We start from the raw sequence: 19,971 nt of genomic DNA on the forward strand, positions 1-19,971 counted from the left end.
CTAGTAAGAAAAGCAGAAACGCAAAGAACTACAGCCACATAAAATATATACATCAGCTTCATGAAGATATAATTCATATACCATATAATTCATGAATTTAAAGTATACAATTCAATGGTTTCTAACACACCCACTTCTTTTCTACAACATGGAACCATAGAAAAGATTTTCTTGTTAATGAATGGAGCTGGCCAGCACACATATTTGCAAACTGGTAATCTCAAGATATTAACTTGCCTTAAGGAATTCCTGGGCTAGTATCGCTGCCAGGCACCTGACAGATGCAAACACAAATCTTCTCTGGAGCAAGGTACTTCTACTCTGGACCTCAAGGAGTTTATTACTTTTCTTTTGCTGCTTTAACAAATTACTGCAAACTCTGTGGCCTAAAAGACAGATTTATCTGAAAGTTCTACATATTAGATGAGATTAGAAGAATCTATAGATCAGAGTCTATATAGCAGAAGTCCAACCGTGTGTCTCCCTAAGTCAAAAGTCATTGACTTGCCTTTTCTAGGTGCTAGAGGGTACCTATGTTTCTTGGTCCACACAACTTTGAAGTCCCCAATGTTGCATCTCCTTGACAATTCTTTTTCATACTCTCATTTCCTTCTCAATATTTTTTTCTGCCTCCCTCTTCCACTTTTAGGGACCCTTGTGGTTACAGTGGGCCTACCTGATTCAGAGTAATATCTCTATTTTAAATTCAGCTGATTAGCAACTTTAATTCCATTTTTAATCTTAACTTCCCAGTGCCATATAACCTAACATATTCACAGGCTCCAAAGATTAGGACATGGACTTATTTGTGGATGGGCATTTTTTTGCTTGTAACATTCTCCATACTAATAATTTTTTCGGTACCAATAAGCATTACATACACAATCAAGAATAACCTAACATCTAAGGTGCCACGAACAAGAAGAAACAAATAAACATAGGTAGTAGAAATGGAGTAAAAAAAACTTCATGTTGGAGTGATCAGAGATGATAAAACAACTGATTATTACAAGATATAACTTGTAAGTATGAAACTGTCTGGAAATAGGAAACCATAAACAGAGATCTAGCAAATTTACCATAGAAACAGACTTCAAGAAATGAAATATACAATAAATTTAAAACAATGTATATTTCTTCTTTTAATAAAAGCAGATCAGGTTATTGAGACCAGCAATAATGCTGGGGACAACCAGAGGGTCTGGACAACATTTTTATAAGATAGCTTTAAGGGATTGCAGAACTAATAGGACAGTGAGGAACATACGAGGTCAATATTCAGGAGAAGATACAAACCCAGAGTGGAGATCATAGGACTTAAGGTGTTTTCCACCCAAGGGCATCTACCTACTCTGGAAGATGCTACCGAGAGGCTAAAAAGCCTGGCATTCAAGACCATCACAGTGTGATCTGAAAACTTAAGCTTATTTACCTTTACTCTTATATACAGTGCCAAGTGCTCATGGGAAAACTGTTAAACTAAATGGTGGTTATACTTTGTGCCTCAGGTTTAACCTGTTATTAGTTTTGCATCCAAGCATATTAACTAGTTATACTAAAACTCTCTTGAAATAAGAAGCAGGCAATGTTAAGATGAGTTTCATTGTATGACTGCAAGGAAGATGATCCATTCAACTTCCAACATTCTGATAATGGTTGTGGTCTAGATCCTTGTTATTAAAATTGCAACACAGAATTCACCAAATCATCAGCCATTTTATGCAAATTGTATGAGCTGTTGTCTCTATGTGTCCTCTTGTCTACTAAGGCCATCATGCTTAGAAGCTATGTGTAGTCATTTCCTCTGATTAGGATCTATTCATCATCTGCTTCAGTGAAGGGCAGGTCATAATGATCAGAGGAGCTCAGAAGCTTGAGGAGTTTATAGAGAGCCAAGCTCAAGTGTCAGTGAAATTAAAAAAAAAAAGAAAAGAAAACTCTATTTGATTAGGATTCTGATTCACTGTTGATAAAATTTTGATTATTGCTGTTTGTTTTATAAAACTAAATAATACTATATGGGAAAACATTTTGGTTGAATGTTTTCACAGTATTTGCTTGAACATGACTAATATCTTGATATTATGATTGAGAAAATTGTATTTTCAACAACACATTTTAATTTAACCTACTTCTGATACTAATTATTATAATAGATCAATGAAGGACTAAAAAATAATTTAACATTATATTACCAAATTGAGAAGAAAAATAGTATAAGGGATTTTTTTCCCCTCTTGTTTCCAGCATTAATCAAATTTCAATTAGAAAATCTTCAGTAACTCCTAAACTTGGTTGATTATTAATTTTTTTGTCTTTTTGAAGATAATGAAATATGTTTCTTGCTTTTGGTTTAAAACAATTTGAAATGTGAAGATTTTGCTATAAAACAGATTTCAAAAAGGAAATGCAGCTGTCTTCATAAATAATTAAACTGATTATTTTAATAATCGTTATGACTGATCTTTTCCTGGAGTGAATGTATTTTAAATTCCTTATTTTCCTAACAGATCCATTCGGTGCTGAATGGTTTCCAGTTATGATCAGCCTGATACATTTTTTAAACCTGAAAGATAGTTGAGCATTTGAATATATTTTCTATTCCAACTGATTATTTATGAGCAGTAGCAGAGTAGATCCTATTATCCAAAGGTGGTCTTTCTAGAACCAATACCTTTTATTTTTGAAAAGCAAAATGAAGAAAGTCTCAGTTAATATGAAGAAAGTCAGAACCTCTGGATAACTTTTGAAGACTATGCAATTGACCTGCATTCCTTCAGAAAAATCCAAATGCTTAATCCTTTTTAGTATGGTTGATCTATTCTTCCCCTATACCCTGCAAGATCCCCTTCATTTTTGTTTCCTCCTCATTCAACGTGTCAAATCCTGTACCAAATTCAGAACCTACAAAGCTGGTTATATCATGATCTCTGTTCTCACGGGGCTCACAAACTGGTAAGGTATTCAATCTTGGCTACACATTAAAATTATCTGGAGCATTTTTGTAAAGATCTCAATGTCAAGATCACACTCCAGAACAATTAAATCAGACTACTGAGGGAGGAGGTACCCAGGCATCAGTATTTTTTAAAGCATCCAGGTGCCTCCAGTCTATTGTTAAAGTTGAGTAACACTGACTACATCAATGATTCCCACATTTTAGAGATATGCCTGTATCAACCACAGGGCTGGTCAGAACATAGATTACTGGGTAATCTCTGGAATTTCTGATTCAGTGGGTCTGTGGTGGACCCCAGAAATCTGTATTATTAACAACTACCAAAGGATAGAACAATGGTTCTCAATCCTAAATGAACATTACAATGACCTGATATGTTAAAAAACAAAACAACAGAAACAACAATAAAACACAGCAATGTCTATGCCCCACCCATAGAGATTTTGGCTTTATTGATCTGAGATGGAGTCCCAGCATCAGTTTTTACAAGTTCCCTAGCTGATTTTCACGTACCTCTAGGTTTCAGAACCGGTGTTTTTTGGAATCAAAAGATCTCAAGCCCTGAACATACTGAGAAAGAGGACAGAGACATTTGTGTACATAGAAAAAGATATAGGGGCACCTGGGTGGCTCAGTCGTTAAGCGTCTGCCTTCGGCTCAGGTCATGGTCCCGGGGTCCTGGGATAGAGCCCCACATCGGGCTCCCTGCTCGGTGGGAAGCCTGCTTCTCCCTCTCCCACTCCCCCTGCTTGTGTTCCCTCTCTCCCTGTCTCTCTCTGTCAAATAAATAAATAAAATCTTAAAAAGAAAGAAAAGAAAAAGACGTAATGGAGTATAATGCGGGAAATGGTGCTGTGCACAAAGACAGTACATTAGAAAAATCTCCCCAAAGAAGGAGATACTTTAAATTAATCTTGATGAAGTTAGCCAGATGGATGGATATTCTAGGTCCATTTGTCAATTCACCAAAAACCATTTAGCCAAATAATCTCTGGTGTCCCTTTAGCTATCCTAAATTAAAATTTCATCTAAGGACTTATTTTTGTTTTTATAATAGTTATTAATCTACTTTATATCATTGTATAGTTAGTTGCATAGATTTATATCCTGTGGAGTTCTTTTTTTTCCTAGTCATTTTAAAAAATTAAGTATATATATATATATATATATATATGTATATATATGGAAAACAGCTGCCTAGAGTGCTTGGGTGGCTCAGTCAGTTAAGTGTCTGCCTTCGGCTCAGGTCATGGTCCCCAGGTGCTGGGATGGAGTCCCTCATCAGGCTCCCTGCTCAGTGGGGAGCCTGCTTCTCCCTCTCCCGCTCCCGTTCCCCCTGCTTGTGCTCTCTCTTTGTCAAATAAATAAATAAAATCTTAAAAAAAAAAAAAAAAAGAAAATGGCTGCCCAAATGCATAGCTTTACTGCCCTTTTCTCTGGACTTTGATCAGATTATCTGTCCAGGAGCAACTCCCAGATTGAGTCAGCAGGCGGCCTAGGTGATGCAACCAAGGCCTTGGTCTCTGCTGGGCCCAAATGCAGACAGGCTGTGGAAAACTTTGTTACTCTCCTTTACATGAATTTTTAGGAAATGTAAAAACTATAGTGATGTAGGCAGACCTGTCCTTTGCTATCTTGCCTGCCGCTTCCTTGTGGCAGACTCAATAAACTTCTCTTTTGTTAAAAAACAAAAACAAGGGGCGCCTGGGTGGCTCAGTCGTTAAGCGTCTGCCTTTGGCTCAGGTCATGATCCCAGGGTCCTGGGATCGAGCCCCACATCGGGCTCCTTGCTCAGCGGGGAGCCTGCTTCTCCCTCTCCCACTCCCCCGACTTGTGTTCCCTCTCGCGCTGTGTCTCTCTCTGTCAAATAAATAAATAAAATCTTAAAAAATAAAATAAAATAAAATAAAATAAAAAATAAAAAACAAAAACAAAAACGAAACTATAAACTATAGTGATACGAATTAGTGTGTTGGTTGCCTGGAGTCAAGGATAAGGGTGGGGATTCTTTGCAATGGTGCAGGAGGGAACTTTGGAGGATGAGGGACATATTCTAAAACTGGGTTGTTTTAGTGGTGTAACCTGCATAGACTGAACAAAACTCATCTCACTGTAAATTTAAAAGGGTTCAATGATGGGCGCCTGGGTGGCTTAGTCGTTAAGCGTCTGCCTTCGGCTCAGGTCATGATCTCAGGGTCCTGGGATCGAGTCCCACATCGGGCTCCCGGCTCGGCAGGAAGCCTGCTTCTCCCTCTCCCACTCCCCCTGCTTGTGTTCCTGCTCTCGCTCTCTCTCTCTCTGTCAAATAAATAAATAAAATCTTTAAAAAAAAAAAAAAGGGTTCAATGATAACTGTTAGTAAGTTATGCCCCAGAAAAGGTATAAAAATGATAATTTATAGAAACTGACAAGCTGATTTTTAAACTGATATGAATGCACAAATGTCCAGTAATAGTTAATGCAATCTTGAAGAAAAAAATCAAAAAACAATAATAAAAAGAAAAATAAAAATGGAAGGACTTACACTATCAGGTATGAAGTCCTCTTACAATAATATTGTAGTAATTAAGATAGGGTGCTGTTGGTATAAGGATAGGCAAATAGACTAATGGAATAACATAGAGAATACAGAAACAGACTCTCACATATACAATCAACCAATTTATGAGGAAGGTGTCACTGCAGTATAATGCAGAAAGGATTATCTTTCAATAAATACTACTGGGAATACTGGATACCCTTGTGGGGGTGGCGGATATACACACACACATACACACACTCTTACTTTACATTATACACAATAGTTAGTTTTGATCAATTGCAGAACTAAACATGAAAAAGGCATAACTAATCTATGGCATTACAAGTCTGAGCAGTAGTTTTCCATGAGAGGAAGGCATCTGGGATGCTGAACAATTTATTGTTTTTATGTTTTCCTCTAAGTTCTGGTTAAACAGATGTGTTCAATTTGTGAATGCTCATTTAGCAGTGGCATACATAAAAGGTTACACTTGTGTGTCTTTAAACTTTAATAATAAAATAAGACAGGGGTGCCTGGGTGGCTTAGTTGGTTAAGCCTTCAACTCTTTGATCTCAGCTCAGGTCTTGATCTCAGGGTTGTGAGTTCAAGCCCCAGGTTATGCCCAGCATGGAGCCTACTTAAAAAGTATTAAGTAAATAAAATAAAATAAGACAAAAATATAGAGGTTAAAAATAAAGGGATGAATAAAATTAATAATAGACAAATTTGAAAACTACCTTATCAAAGTATAATTTTAAGTTTAGTTACAACAAACAAATGAAAGCCACATCAAGCAATAATAAAATACATAGTTTACACGAAAGCTCTGGCAATCAAAATATGTATGTAGCAAATCACATAGAAGTAAAATAAAGCATGGGGTGCCTGGCTGGCTCAGTCAGAAGAGCCTTGTGACTCTTGATCTCGGGCTCATGAGTTCAAGCCCCACATTGGGTTAGAGATTACTTAAATGAATAAATAGATAAATCTTAAAAAAAGAAGTTAAATAAAGCAAAAAACATTACAAATGCCAGGAGAATTTGAAAATAGTGCAGTTTTTACTTGAACATTGGAATATGGTTCTTCCATAACTAAATAGATCAGATGAAAAATAAGGAATCACATGGTGTGGTTAATTAACATACATTAATAACATACATTACACATATGCATATTATGTATAACGTGTGTATATTTTAATGTATACATAATCACATAACTTGTTTCATATGAGAAAATAATATGTATTTGTGTATATCTATGAATATTTATAAAAAAATAATCATTTAGCAACAACAGAAACCTTAACAAAGATTTAAAAATCTTTTTCATGTCACATTCTCTGATGATAACCCAATAAAATTTGAATTAAATGAACAAAAAAAGTCAAGTTGAAAAACGTGCTTAATAATTAAGAAAACTTACTAAAACTGTCTTGGCTCAAAGAGGAAATCAGTACTGAATTTGTAAAATTTCTTGAAGGGAATGAGTTGTAGAACTTTTCATATTATGTGATCCAGCTAAATCTATACTAACTGCAAAATTATCATTGTCATTTTTAAAGAAAACGAGATTAATCAAAGTACAAATTTAGGAGAAAACCTAAATATGTTTCTCATCCCTTTCAAAGCTTCTGTGTTGTCCTGTCTAAAGAAACACTCCAAAACCTAAGTCTCTCTTTAATATTTTTATATTTCTCTTGATTTTTAATCCTTATGTCCATTTGAATTTATTTTGCAAGGTACGAGGTAGGGATCCTCTCTCATTTTTATCTAAGGTGATATACAGTTGACATAATTGTCATTTTAAATAAAAATAACTTCAGCCTACTGAATTGACATACAATTTAAATTTCATATTAAATTCCCAATTAGCACTGGGATATTTCTGTACTTCACAGTTGAGAGGATTTGAGGGGCGCCTGGGTGGCTCAGTTGGTTAAGCAACTGCCTTCGGCTCAGGTCATGGTCCCAGGGTCCTGGGATGGAGCTCTACATTGGGCTCCTTGCTCAGCGGGGAGCCTGCTTCTCCCTCTCCCTCTGCCTGCCACTCTGCCTACTTGTGCTCACTCTCTCTGTCAAATAAATAAATAAAAAATCTTAAAAAAAAAAAAAAAGAAAGGATTTGAAAGATGCTGGATTGGGGATTCCCACCATCACCCCACTCAATTCACCTATTTGGACTCTGTAGAATACGGATGAATCTTGGAGAATGACAGTGGATTATCACAAGCTTAACAAGGTGTTGAGTCCAATTACAACCATTATAACAGATGTGATTTCATTGCTGGAGCAAATTAACACATCCCCTGGTACTTGGTATGCGGCTATTGATCTGGCAAACGCCTTTTTCTCCATCCCTGTCAATAAGAACCCCTAAAAGTGGTTTGCTAACAATACACCTTTACTGTCCTCCCTCAGGGACATATCAACTCTCCAGTGCTCTGTTATAATTTAATTTGTAGGAATTTTGATCACCTTTTTCTTCTACAATATGTCACACCAGTCTGTTATATTGATGATATTATGCTGACTGGACCTAGTGAGCAAGAAACTACTCTAGATTTATTGGTAAGATGTTTGTGTGTCAGAGAGTGGAAAATACATCCAATATAAGTTCAGAGGCCTTTTATCCCAGTGAAATTTCTAAGGGTCCATATTGAGATATCTCTTCTAAGGTGAAGGAGAAGTTCTTGTGCTTAGCCTTTCCTACAAAGAGAGGCAAAAGTGGATTTTGGAGACAACCTATTCCTCATTTGGATGTGTTAATCCAGCCCATTTACCAAGTGACCTAAAAAGTTCTGAATAGGGCCTAGAACAAAAAGAAGGCTCTGCAATAGGTCCAAGCTGTTGGGTAAGTTACTCTGCCTTTTGGGCTATATGATCCAGCAGATCCAATGGTGCTTAAGTATCCGTGGCAGGTAAGGATGCTCTTTGCAGCCTGTGGCAGGCCCCTAGAGGTAAATCTGCAGGCCCTTAGGATTTTGAGCAAAGCCTTACCATCCTCTGTAGAAAACTACTCCATTGTTGAGAAACAGTTCTTGGCTTACTATTGGGCCTTAGTAGAAACTGAATGCTTAACAATATACCACCATGTTACCATGCAACCTGAACTGCCCATCATGAACTGAGTGTTATCTGACACACTAAAGCCATAAAGGCAGGTATGAACAGTAGCACTCCAGCATCAAATGGAATTGGTATATATGTGACCGGGCTCAAGAAACCCCTGAAGGTACAAGTAAGTTGCACAAAGTGGACCAAATGGCCATAGTCCCTACCCTTATTATACGACCTTCTCTCTCTTAACCTATACCTATGGCCTCATGGGAAGTTTTCTACAATCGCTTGACAGAAGAAGGAAAGACTTGAGTCTGGTTTCTAGATTCTGCATGATATGCTAGCAACATCTGAAAGTGGACAGATATAGCATTATAGCCCATTTCTGGGACATCCCTGAAGGAAGTGGTGACAGGAAATCTACCCAGTGGGCAGAACTCTTTGCATGAAAAGACAAATGCCCAGATGTATGATTTTATATGGATTCATGACCTGTGGCCAAGCACTTGGCTGGATGGTCAGGAACTTGGAATGAACATGACTAAAAAAATTGGTGACAAGCAAATTTGGGGAAGAGGTATATGGATAGACCACTCCGAATGGTGGGGTGGGGGAGTGATGTGAAGATATTTGTGTTCTATGTGAAAAACTCACGAAAGGGTGACCTCAGCAGGGGAGAATTTTAATAATCAAGTGAATAGGATGACCTGCTTTGTGGATACTAGTCAGTTTCTTTCCCCAGCCTTCCCTGTCATTATCCAATGGGCTCATGAACAAAATGGCTATGTTTGTAGGGATGGAGGTTTTACATGAGCTCAGCAGCATGGACTTCCACTCACCACTGCAGAGTGCCCATTCTGCCAGCAAGAGACCAACACTGAGTCCCTGATATGCTATCATTCCCCAGGATGATCAGCCATCTACTGGTGGCAGGTTGATTGCATCAAACCACTTCCATCATGGAAGAGGCAGCATTTTGTTCTCACTGGGAAGAGGCACTTAACTGTTCATATGGATTTGCCTTCCAGGCATGCAATGCTTCTGCCAAAACTACCTTATAGAATGTTTTATCCACTGTCATGGTATTCTACCCAGCATTGCCTCAGATCAAGGAACCTACTTAGTAGAAAATGAAGTACAGCAATGGGCCCATGCTCATGGAATTCACTGGTCTTACCATGTTCCCCACCATTCTGAAGCAGCTGGCTTGATAAAATGATGGAATGGCCTTTCGAAGACTGAGTTACAGTACCAGTTAGGTGGCAATACCTTGCATGGCTGGGACAAGGTTCTGCAGAAGCCTGTATATACTCTGAATCAACATCCAATATAAGATGCTGTTATTCCCATAGTTAGGATTCACTAAGGAATTAAGGAATTAAGGGGTGGAAATGGGAGTGGTACCACTATTATCTTTAGCGACCCATTAGTAAACCATCCGCATCCTGTTCCCATGATCTATGGTCTACTGACCTAGAGATCTTGGCTCCAAAGGGAGGAATGCTTCCATAAGGAGTCACAACAATGATTTCATTGACTTGGAACTTAAGACTGCTGCAGGGCAACTTTGCACTCCCTGTGCCCTTGAATCAACAGGCAAAGAAGGGAGTTCCTGTGCTGGCTGGAATAACTGATCTTGTTTCCCAAGAGGAAACTGAACGACAACTCACAATGGAGGCAAGGAAGACCATGTCTGGAATACACGAGGTTCTTTAGGGCATCTCTTAGAATTACCATGCCCTGGGATTAGTCAATGGATAACTGCAATCACGTAATCCTGGCAAAACTATTAATGGCAGAGACCTTCAGAAATAAAGATTTGGATCACCCCACGAGGCAAAGATCCACAACCAGCTGAGGTGTTTGCTGAAGGCAAAGGCAATATGGAATGGGTAGTAGATGAAGTTAATTATAGATACTGGCTATGACCAAATTACCACTTACAGAAATGAGAAGTGTAATTGTCATGAGTATCCCCCCTTATTTTGTTACAAACGTTTGTGTGTGTTTATATATCTATATATCAATATCTATCTATATGTCAAATCTTTCTTTTCTTCCCTCTTTTGTTTACTTTTAATGTAACATTAGATGTATTGACTTTATAACGTTTAAGCATTATTAATTTTACATCATAGTACCTAAGTTATGGGATATCAAGAAGAGTAAACATCACTCAAAAACTTTACATCCTCTTCTAGAGAAAGTGTAGGGCATTTTCAGTTGTACACAAGAAAGTTGTTTGGTGGAATTATGACCTCGTTAGTGTCTTTCAGGTTAGTATGGTTTAAGGAGATGTGTTTGGGTGCCAAGTTGACAAGGAATGGATTTGTGATGGTTAATTTTATATTTAAAATTGATTGGGCCATGGGGTGCCTAGATATGTGGTCAAAAATATTTTAGGTATATCTGTGAGGGTGTTTTTGCATGAGATTAACTTTCAATTGGAAGACTGAGTAAAGTAGATTGCCCTCCCTAATGTGGGTGGCCCTTATGCAATCCATTGAAAGCCTGAATAGAAGAAAAAGGCCCCCCCTTTCTCAAGTAAGGGGGAGCTCCTACGGCTAGACTGCCTTCAGCTGAAACATTGGTCTTTTGTCCCAGTCTTCAGACTCAAACTAAAACACCCCTTCTTGCATCTCCAGTCTGCTGGCTTTTAGAGGAGAACTTACTTATCAGCTCTCCGAGTGCTCAGGCCTTCAGATTCAGACTGAAACTACACCATCAGCTCTCCTGAGTCTCCAGCTGGCTGACTGCAGATCTGGGGACTTTTCAGCTTTCCTAATTATGTGATCCAATTTCTTACAAGAAATCTTAATCTCTCTCTATAGATAGAGATATTTACATGCACACACATAAAATAGATACACACATATGCATATAGAAACATAATAGATACACACATATGCCTGTAGATATATATATATATACATAGTCCCCATTGGTTCTGTTTCTCTGGAGAACACTGACCGATACAATGAGGAAATAAAATAATTTATTAAATGGATAACATAAATCATTGCAAAAATATGAAGTATAGTCCAGCAGATACTCTCATAAAATATTTAAGTAAAATATAAATAAACCTATTAAAAGAATAAAAATAAGTCACCAAAAAAAATGCTGTCATCCTAAAATGTAAAATGCAAAATTCAGTTCCATTAAGATAGAAAACATGACAGAAATCCCTGCTGAGAATATTATAATTTGACATTATTTTGGAGATTCTAGAGGGAATGCAGTAATAGCTCAAATAAGAAAGGACTGTTATAAATATTGATAACTGAGAGATGAAATTCTCTCCCTGTCTCTTTCTCTTCTTTGTAATAGGATTCTATATCTAGAACTATCCACCCAACTAAAAGACTCTTTTTTAAGTGCCTAATTGAGATTTTTAAAAACCTACATTGTCCCATTTAGGGAAAATTATGCACATGTGTTCATGCCTTAACAAATTAGTCACCACCACAATGTTAAATGCTTATTTTTTCAGGGAGCTAAAATTTCAGGTAATTTTTCTTTCTTAATTATATTTTTGGTGGTATTTGGCTTTACTTATTAAGTGGCATACATTGTTAATATAGTCATAAAAACAAAGGTATTCTCACTGGTGAGAAACAAGTCTTACATGATTATTAGGATAAAATATAGAATATAGTGATGTATAAAAAGTTAATTATATCACTAACCATTCTCATCCCACATGGCTGTGGTAACCAATGTTTTAAGAAAATCCTTTATAGTCATGTAAATATATATAAATATATTAACTCTTAGATATGGTTTTTTTTATCTGTTTAGTGTGTTTTATGAAGATCCTATACAAACTATCCCTCAATATTTTTTGGTTTACTATAACATGGTTATTCCTACATGTGTCAATATATTTAGCATTGACATGTTTTTTTTAAGTAAACACTATGCCTAATGTGGGGCTCGAACTTATGACCTCGAGATCAAGAGTCGCATGCTCTACTGACTGAACCAGGCAGGCACTCCTGACACATTCTTTCTTATAAGTCCTCAACATTTCACACCATGTCTATAACATATCTTATTTAATCATTGCCCGATATATATGGACATAGGGTTTTTATTATTATTAAGAGTATTTTTTAGAGCAGTTTTAGGTTCATTAAAAATTGAGGGGGAAGTACAAAGATTTCCCATATACCCCCTGCCCCCACATATGCATAGCCTCCCTCATTATCATCACCCCCCAACAGAGTGGTACATTTGTTACAATTGACGAACCTACATTGACACACCATAATCACCCACAGTACATAGTTACTTTCTTTCGTTTTTCTCTTTCTTTCTTTCTTTTTTAAATTTATTTGAGAGAACGAGAGCACGAATGGGGTGAGGGGCAGAGGGAGAAGCAGGCTCTCCGCTGAGCAGGGAGCCCGAAGCGGGGCTCGATCCCAGGACTCCAGGGATCCTGGGTCCACTCTTCATATTGTCCATTCTGTGGGTTTGGACAAATATACAAAAATATGTATCCAGCATTATGGTATCATAAGAAGTATTTTCTGTACACTAAAAATCCTCTGTGCTCTGACCATTCTTCCCCAATTCCTAGCAGCTATCGATCTTTTTGCTCTCTTCATAGTTTTGCATTTTCCAGAATGTCATATAGTTGGAGTCATACAGTATTTAGCCTTTGCAAATGAGCTTCATTCACGTAGTAATGACACAGTTAAGATTCCTTCGTGTCTTTTCATGGTTTAATAGCTCATTTCCTTTTAGCACTGAATAATATTCCATTTTCTGTATGTATCACACTTTATTCATTCATTTACTGAAGGACAAAATGTTGGCTTCTTAGTTTTGGCAATTAGAAGAAAGCTGTTAGAAACATCCGTATGCAGGTTTTTGTGTGGACATAAGGTTTAAAATCCTTTGGGTAAAAATTAAGGAGCATGACTGCTGGATTACATGGTAAGTGTATGCTTAATTTGATAAGAAATCACCAAACTGTTTTCCAAAGTGGCTGCCCTCTTTTGCCTTCCCACTAGCAATGAATGAAAGATCCTCTTGCTCCGCATCCTCACCAGGATTTGGTGTTGTCAGTGTTCTGGATTTGGGCCATTTCGATAGGTGTGTAGTGGTAGCTCATTGTTTTTACTTTTCTTGATGACATATGTGGAACATCTTTTTATATGCTTATTTGCCATCTGTATATCTTTGAAGAGGTGTCTTCTAATCTTCTGCTCATTTTTTAACTGGGTTGTTTATTTTCTTACTATTGAGTTTTAAGATTCCCTTGTATATTTTGGATAATAGTCCCTTATCAGATGTGTCTTTCGCAAATTTCCACCCCCAGTCTGTAGCTTGTCTTCTCATGTTCTTAACACTGCCTTTTACAGAGCAGAAGTTTTTAATTTTAATGAAGTCCAGCTTTCAATTATTTCTTTCATAGGTCATATCTTTGATATCGTGTCTAAAATGCCATTGCCATACTCAAGGTCATCTAGGTTTTCTCCTATATTATCTTCACGAAGTTTTATATTTTGCACTTGCCATTTAGGTGTGTGATCCATTTTGAGTTAATTTTTGTGAACGGTGTAAGGTATGTGTCCAGGTTCAATTTTTTTGCGTGTTGATGTCCAGTTGTTCCCGTACCATTTGTCGATAAGACTACCTTTGCTCCCTTGTGCTGTATTTGCTCCACTGTCAAAAATCAGTTGATTATATTTATGGGCGGGTCTATGTCTGCACTCCATTCTGTCACCAGTACCACACTGTCTTGATTACTGTAGCTTTATAGTAAGTCTTTTTTAAAATACACTTCTATCTTTTTTTTCTTCCAAGTTTTTATTTAAATTCCAGTTAGCATACAGTGTAATATTAGTTTCAGGTGCACAATATAGTGATTCTACACTTCCATACCACACCCGGTGCTCATCACAACAAGTGCAATCCTTAATTCCCATCACCTATTATAGTAAGTCTTGAAGTTGCATAGTGTCAGGCCTCCCAATTTGCTACTCTCCTTCAATATTGTGTTGGCTATTTTGGGTCCTCTGCCTCTTCATATAAATGTTAGGATCAGTTTGTTGATATCTACAAAATAACTTGCTGGGATTTTTCTCACTAATTGCACTTGAATGCATAGGTCTAGTTGGGAAGAACTGACATCATGACAATGTTGTGTCTCCCTGTCCATGAACATGGCATTTCTTTCCATTTATTTAGTTTTTTTTTTTTATTTCTTTCATCAGAGTTGCGTTGTGTAATTTTCTTCATAGAAGTCTTGTATGTATTTTGTTAAATTTATACCACAGTATCTTGTTTTGGTGCATATGTAAATTGTATTGTATTTTTAATTCCAAATTCCTCTTGATCATTGCAGGTTTATGGGAAATCAATTAACTTTTATGTATTAACCTTGTATCCTGCAATTTTACTTATTATTTCCAGGAGTTTTTTGGTTGATTCTTTCAGATTTCCTACATAGATGATCATCATCTGCAAAGAAAAACAATTTTATTTCTTCTTTTCCAATTTCATATCATTTATTTCCTTTGTGTGCGTGTGTGTGTCTGTCTGTGCCTGTGTATATTGTTACATTAGCTAGAACTTCCAGTATGATTTTGAAAAGGAGTGGCAAGAAGGGACTCTCCTGCTTTTTACCTGATCTTAGTGGGAAAGCTTTGAGTTTCTCACCATTAGTATGATATTAGCTGTAGCTTTTTTGTAGATATTCTTTGTCAAGTTGAGGATGTTCCATTCTATTCATAGTTGACTGAGAGTTTTTTCTTGAATGAGTACTGGATTTTTTTTCGAGTGTTTTTTCTTTTTTGTAAAGTAGGCTTCATGTGGCGTGGAACACAGGGCTTGAACTCATGACCCTGAGATTAAGACCTGAGCTGAGATCAAGAGTCGGACGCTTAACCGAATAAGCCACATAGATGCCCCTCAAGTGTTTTTTTCTACATCTATTGATGTGGCCATGTAATTTTTATTTTTTAGCCTGTTGATGTGATGGATTAAATTAACTGATTTTTCAAATGTTGAACCAGACTTGCCTTTCTGGTATAAATCCCCTTGGATTACAGTGTATAATTCTATTTAGACATTGTTGGGTACAATATGCTAATATTTTGTTGAGGATTTCTGCATCTATGTTCATGAGAAATATTTGTCTATACTTTTCTTTTTTGTCATGTCTTTTTCTAATCTCAGTATTAAGATAATGCTGGCCTCATAGAATGATGTAGGAAGTATTCTCTCAGCTTTTATCCCCTGAAAAAGATTATGGGGAATTGGGATAATTTCTTCCTTAATTGTTTAGCAGTATTTACCAGTGAATCTATCGATTTTGGTGTTTTCTATTTAGGAAGGTCATTAATTATTGATTCAATTTTTTAAATAGACACCGGCCTATTCAGATCATCTATTTCTTCTTGTGTGAGTTTTGGTGGACTGTGTATCTCAAGAGATTGGTCCATTTCATCTAGGTTATCAAATTTGTGGGCATAGGGTTGTTTATAATATTACTTTTTTATCCTTTAATTCATGGCATCTGTAGTGATATCCCTTCTTTCATTTCTGATATTAGTAGTTAGCATACGCTCTCATTTGTTCCTAGCCTGGATAGAGACTTACTGATTTTATTGATCTTTTCAAAGGTCCACTTTTGGTTTTGTTGAATTTCTCTATTGATTTCTCTTTTTGCCCCTTGTTCAAATCTTTCTGTTTTCTTGAGATATAATTGACATATGACATTATAATAGTTTCATGTGTATAACATAATGACTCATTAAATGTATAGATTGTGAAATGATCACCACAGTAAGTCTAGTTAACATCCATCACCACACATTGTTGTAAATTTTTTTCATGTGGTCACAACTTTTTAAGATTCACTGTCTCAGCACTTTTAAATATGTAATACAGTATAATTAACTATAGTATCCGTGATGTATGTTATAGAACTTATTTATTTTGTAACTGGAAGTTTGTACCTTTTGACCACCTTTACCCATTTTGCTCATCTCTGACCTCCCGCCTCTGGCAAAACACCAGTCTATTCTCTGTGTCCATGAGTTGTTTCTTCTTCTTCTAGATTCCACATATAAGTGAAATCATATAGTATTTGTCTTTCTTTGTCTGACTTATGTCACTTAGCATAATGGCTTCAAGGTCCATCCATGTTGTCACAAATGGCAGGATTTCCTTCTTTTTTAGGCTGAATTATATATATATATATATCAATCATATTTTCGTTACCTATTCATCCATCAGTGGACCTTTAGGTTATTTCCATGTATTAGCTATTGTAAATTATGCTGCAAAGAACACAGAGGTGCAGATATGTTTTTGAGTTAGGGCTTCATTTCCATTGCATAAATACCCAGAAACAGAATTGTTCAACCATATGGTAGCTCTATTTTCAGTGTCTGAGGAACTTCTATGCTGTTTCCCACAGTTTACATTCCCCCAACAGTGCACAAGGGTTCCCTTTTCTCCACATCCTCATCAACACTTGTTTCTTCTCCTTTTAAGATTAGCCATTCTAAAAGGTGTGAGAATATTTCATTGTGGTTTTGTTTCACATTTTCCTGATGATGAGTGATGTTGAGCACCTTTTTATGTACCTGATGGCCATTTGTATGTCTTCTTTGGAAAAATGTCTATTCAGATGCTCTTCCCATTTTTTAATCGGGTTGGAGTTTTTTGTTTTGTTACTTTTTTTTTTTTTTTTTTTTTTTGGCTACTGGGATAGATGAGTTCTTCGTATATTTTGGGTATTAGATATATGATTTGCAAATATTTTCTCCCATTCTGTATGTTCCCTTTTCATTTTTCTGATGGTTTCCTTTGCTGTGCAGAAGGTTTTTAGTTTGGTAGTCTGGGAATTTTTTAAATTTGGGTATATACACAAAGGGATAGAAGGTGGTTGGGGTTAAGTTACTGTAGGCAATACTCTAAAAATATATATTATAAAAAACATGAGTTCCTAAGTCATATCCCAGATTTACTAACTCAGAATCACCAGGGGAAATTCTTGGGAAATATTTCAAGTTAGTTCATGAATTCCTGTTACTGATAACTTCCAGAGTTGCTACAGATTTTGCCTTTCCTGAGGCTTATTTGTTCTACTCTTCTCCCAAATATTTGAACTACACCTGTTTTCTAATAAATTCCTTTTGTTCTCTTTAAATTAGTCAGGATTGGGATGCCTGGGTGACTCAATGGGTTAAGCCTCTGCCTTCAGCTCAGGTCCTGATCTCAGGGTCTTGGGACTAAGTCCCGCATCAGGCTCCTTGCTCAGCGGAGAGCCTGCTTCTCCCTCTGTTGCTGCTTTCCCTGCTTGTGCACTCTCTCTCTGACAAATAAATATAAAAAAAAATAATAAATTAGTCAGGATTAATGTTTATAGCTTAATATCATATCTCTCAGAAACAAGACCCAAGGGGCGCCTGGGTGGCTCAGTCATTAAGCGTCTGCCTTCGGCTCAGGTCATGATCCCAGAGTCCTGGGATTGAGCTCCACATTGGGCTTTCTGCTCGGCGGGAAGCCTGCTTCTCCCTCTCCCACTCCCCCTGCTGTGTTCCCTCTCTAGCTGTGTCTCTGTCAAATAAATAAAATCTTTAAAAAAAAAAAAAGATTAAAAAAAAACAAAAACGAAACAAGACCCAAGAAAATATATCTGTAATCGTTTACTGAGCTAAGATAAAAGCCAGTAAGATGCCCATTGAGTTCCAGAATGGTAAGCTAGCAGACTATGTCATGGAGTATAGAATAACCTAATGAAGTATGCTTGAGGTATCCTGAGGCAATGAGCCCACTGAAGGTGAAGTTCTGGGAGGCCAGGTAACTGCTGCTAGAAACTAATTTAAATGGGATGGTCTAAGATGATTTTTTTCTTTGACAGATCAAATAAAGCTCACATCTCAAATTCTTCCCTCAAGGCATGTAATAAAACTCAGGACTATTACCTGACACCTTTTTCATACACACATACACACACACACACACACGCGCGCTATAAACCAAACACAAAGATTGATGCAAATCTTGAATTATACCTGTTGCTGGGGCAAATTAAGTGACAAAGTTATCACAGTGATTAGGAAAGAGTAAGACACTAATAATTAGAACGGTGATACGTGGTTGGATACATAAAACAGAGATAACTAAAAAAAAAAAGCTCAGAAATTCTTACAGGCATGCTTTTCATGCCTAAAGAAGTTGCTTATTTCTTGCAAGTAAAACCTAATACCTTCCCCAAATGCCTTTCCTTGCATTATGGCTAGGCAGTTATTAGCGGTTGGGTTCTCCAGGAAAGAGACTTTGAAATTGATATGCAGGATGTTTGTTCTGAGTGACTTTTGTTCAACACCAAAAAAGAAAAGAAAAGAGAAAAAGAAAAAGAAAAAAAAGAAAAGAGAGGAAGGAAGCAGAACTGGGCAGAGGAAGAAGTCAAGCTGAGATGTAGGCCCAATCTTAGCCAAGACCATGAGGAGTTCCAGAGCTAGACTAGCCATTCAGATTGTCCCTAGTTGATGATCGAAACATTCATGTGAACTGAAGCTGGTGGGTTGAGAACATACACTGAGCTTGTAGTGTGCTTTGCGGAAGTACTTGGAAGCAGTATTTACCAGTGATTTCAGGGTGTCGTAAAGAAGAGTGGAAGGGGGCGCCTGGGTGGCTCAGATGGTTAAGCGTCTGCCTTCGGCTCAGGTCATGATCCCAGGGTCCCGGGATCGAGTCCCGCATCGGGCTCCCTGCTCTGCGGGGAGCCTGCTTCTCCCTCTGCCTCTCTCTCTCTCTCTCTCTCTCTCTCTGTCTGTCATGAGTAAATAAATAAAATCTTTAAAAAAAAAAAAGAAGAGTGGAAGTTCTAATGTCTATTTGCTACCCATAAGAATGCTGTTTGATGCAGTTCTCTTGTGCTTGGATGCTTTTCATAAGAGTTGTCAATGTTGGAAATTCTTAAATAAAACTGATCTAAATTTTTTTAAAAAGATGATCAGACCATTATACTTCTGCACTAATCAGTCATTGAATGTGGGCTATCCTGCAAGGGGCATGATCCTAAGCCAGGCAGATCTCTGGATTTAAGGACTCTCTGAAGGGGTTGACAACTAAAGGATGTTTGCTGATATAGTAGCTAAATCATCAAGTCCTTCCTCAAAGAGGGATCTGGGAAGTGCATCTATGTGTGCATCATAGTCCACCCCTTGTGCTGCTTAGATTCACTTCATATATGTTTCAGATGCCATTCCTCCAGGACTCTGGTGAACCTCTCTTCCTGGAGGAAATGTAGAAAAAGGTTGGTGGGAAGAACAACTCACAGTGCTCCAGTTGGTTTCAAGGTCACGGCTGATACTTGTGTCCTCCTTCACCCTTGTTCTAGATTCCTTTCACTCTAAAATAGCAACTCTGCTGGTATTGATGACTTCCCTGGTGACATGGGATGC

At 37.3% G+C, this 19,971-nt stretch overlaps 1 pseudogene; it reads left to right on the forward strand.

Annotated features, from left to right (window-relative positions):
* LOC118008196 overlaps positions 1-9,872 on the forward strand; it is a 195,783-nt pseudogene extending 185,911 nt beyond the window's left edge.
* The last annotated feature ends 10,099 nt before the right edge of the window (positions 9,873-19,971 follow it).

Source organism: Mirounga leonina, unplaced genomic scaffold (genome assembly GCF_011800145.1).
Source record: "Mirounga leonina isolate KUSES-001 unplaced genomic scaffold, KU_Mleo_1.0 Mir_101608, whole genome shotgun sequence".
NCBI classification, from domain to species: Eukaryota; Metazoa; Chordata; class Mammalia; order Carnivora; family Phocidae; genus Mirounga; species Mirounga leonina.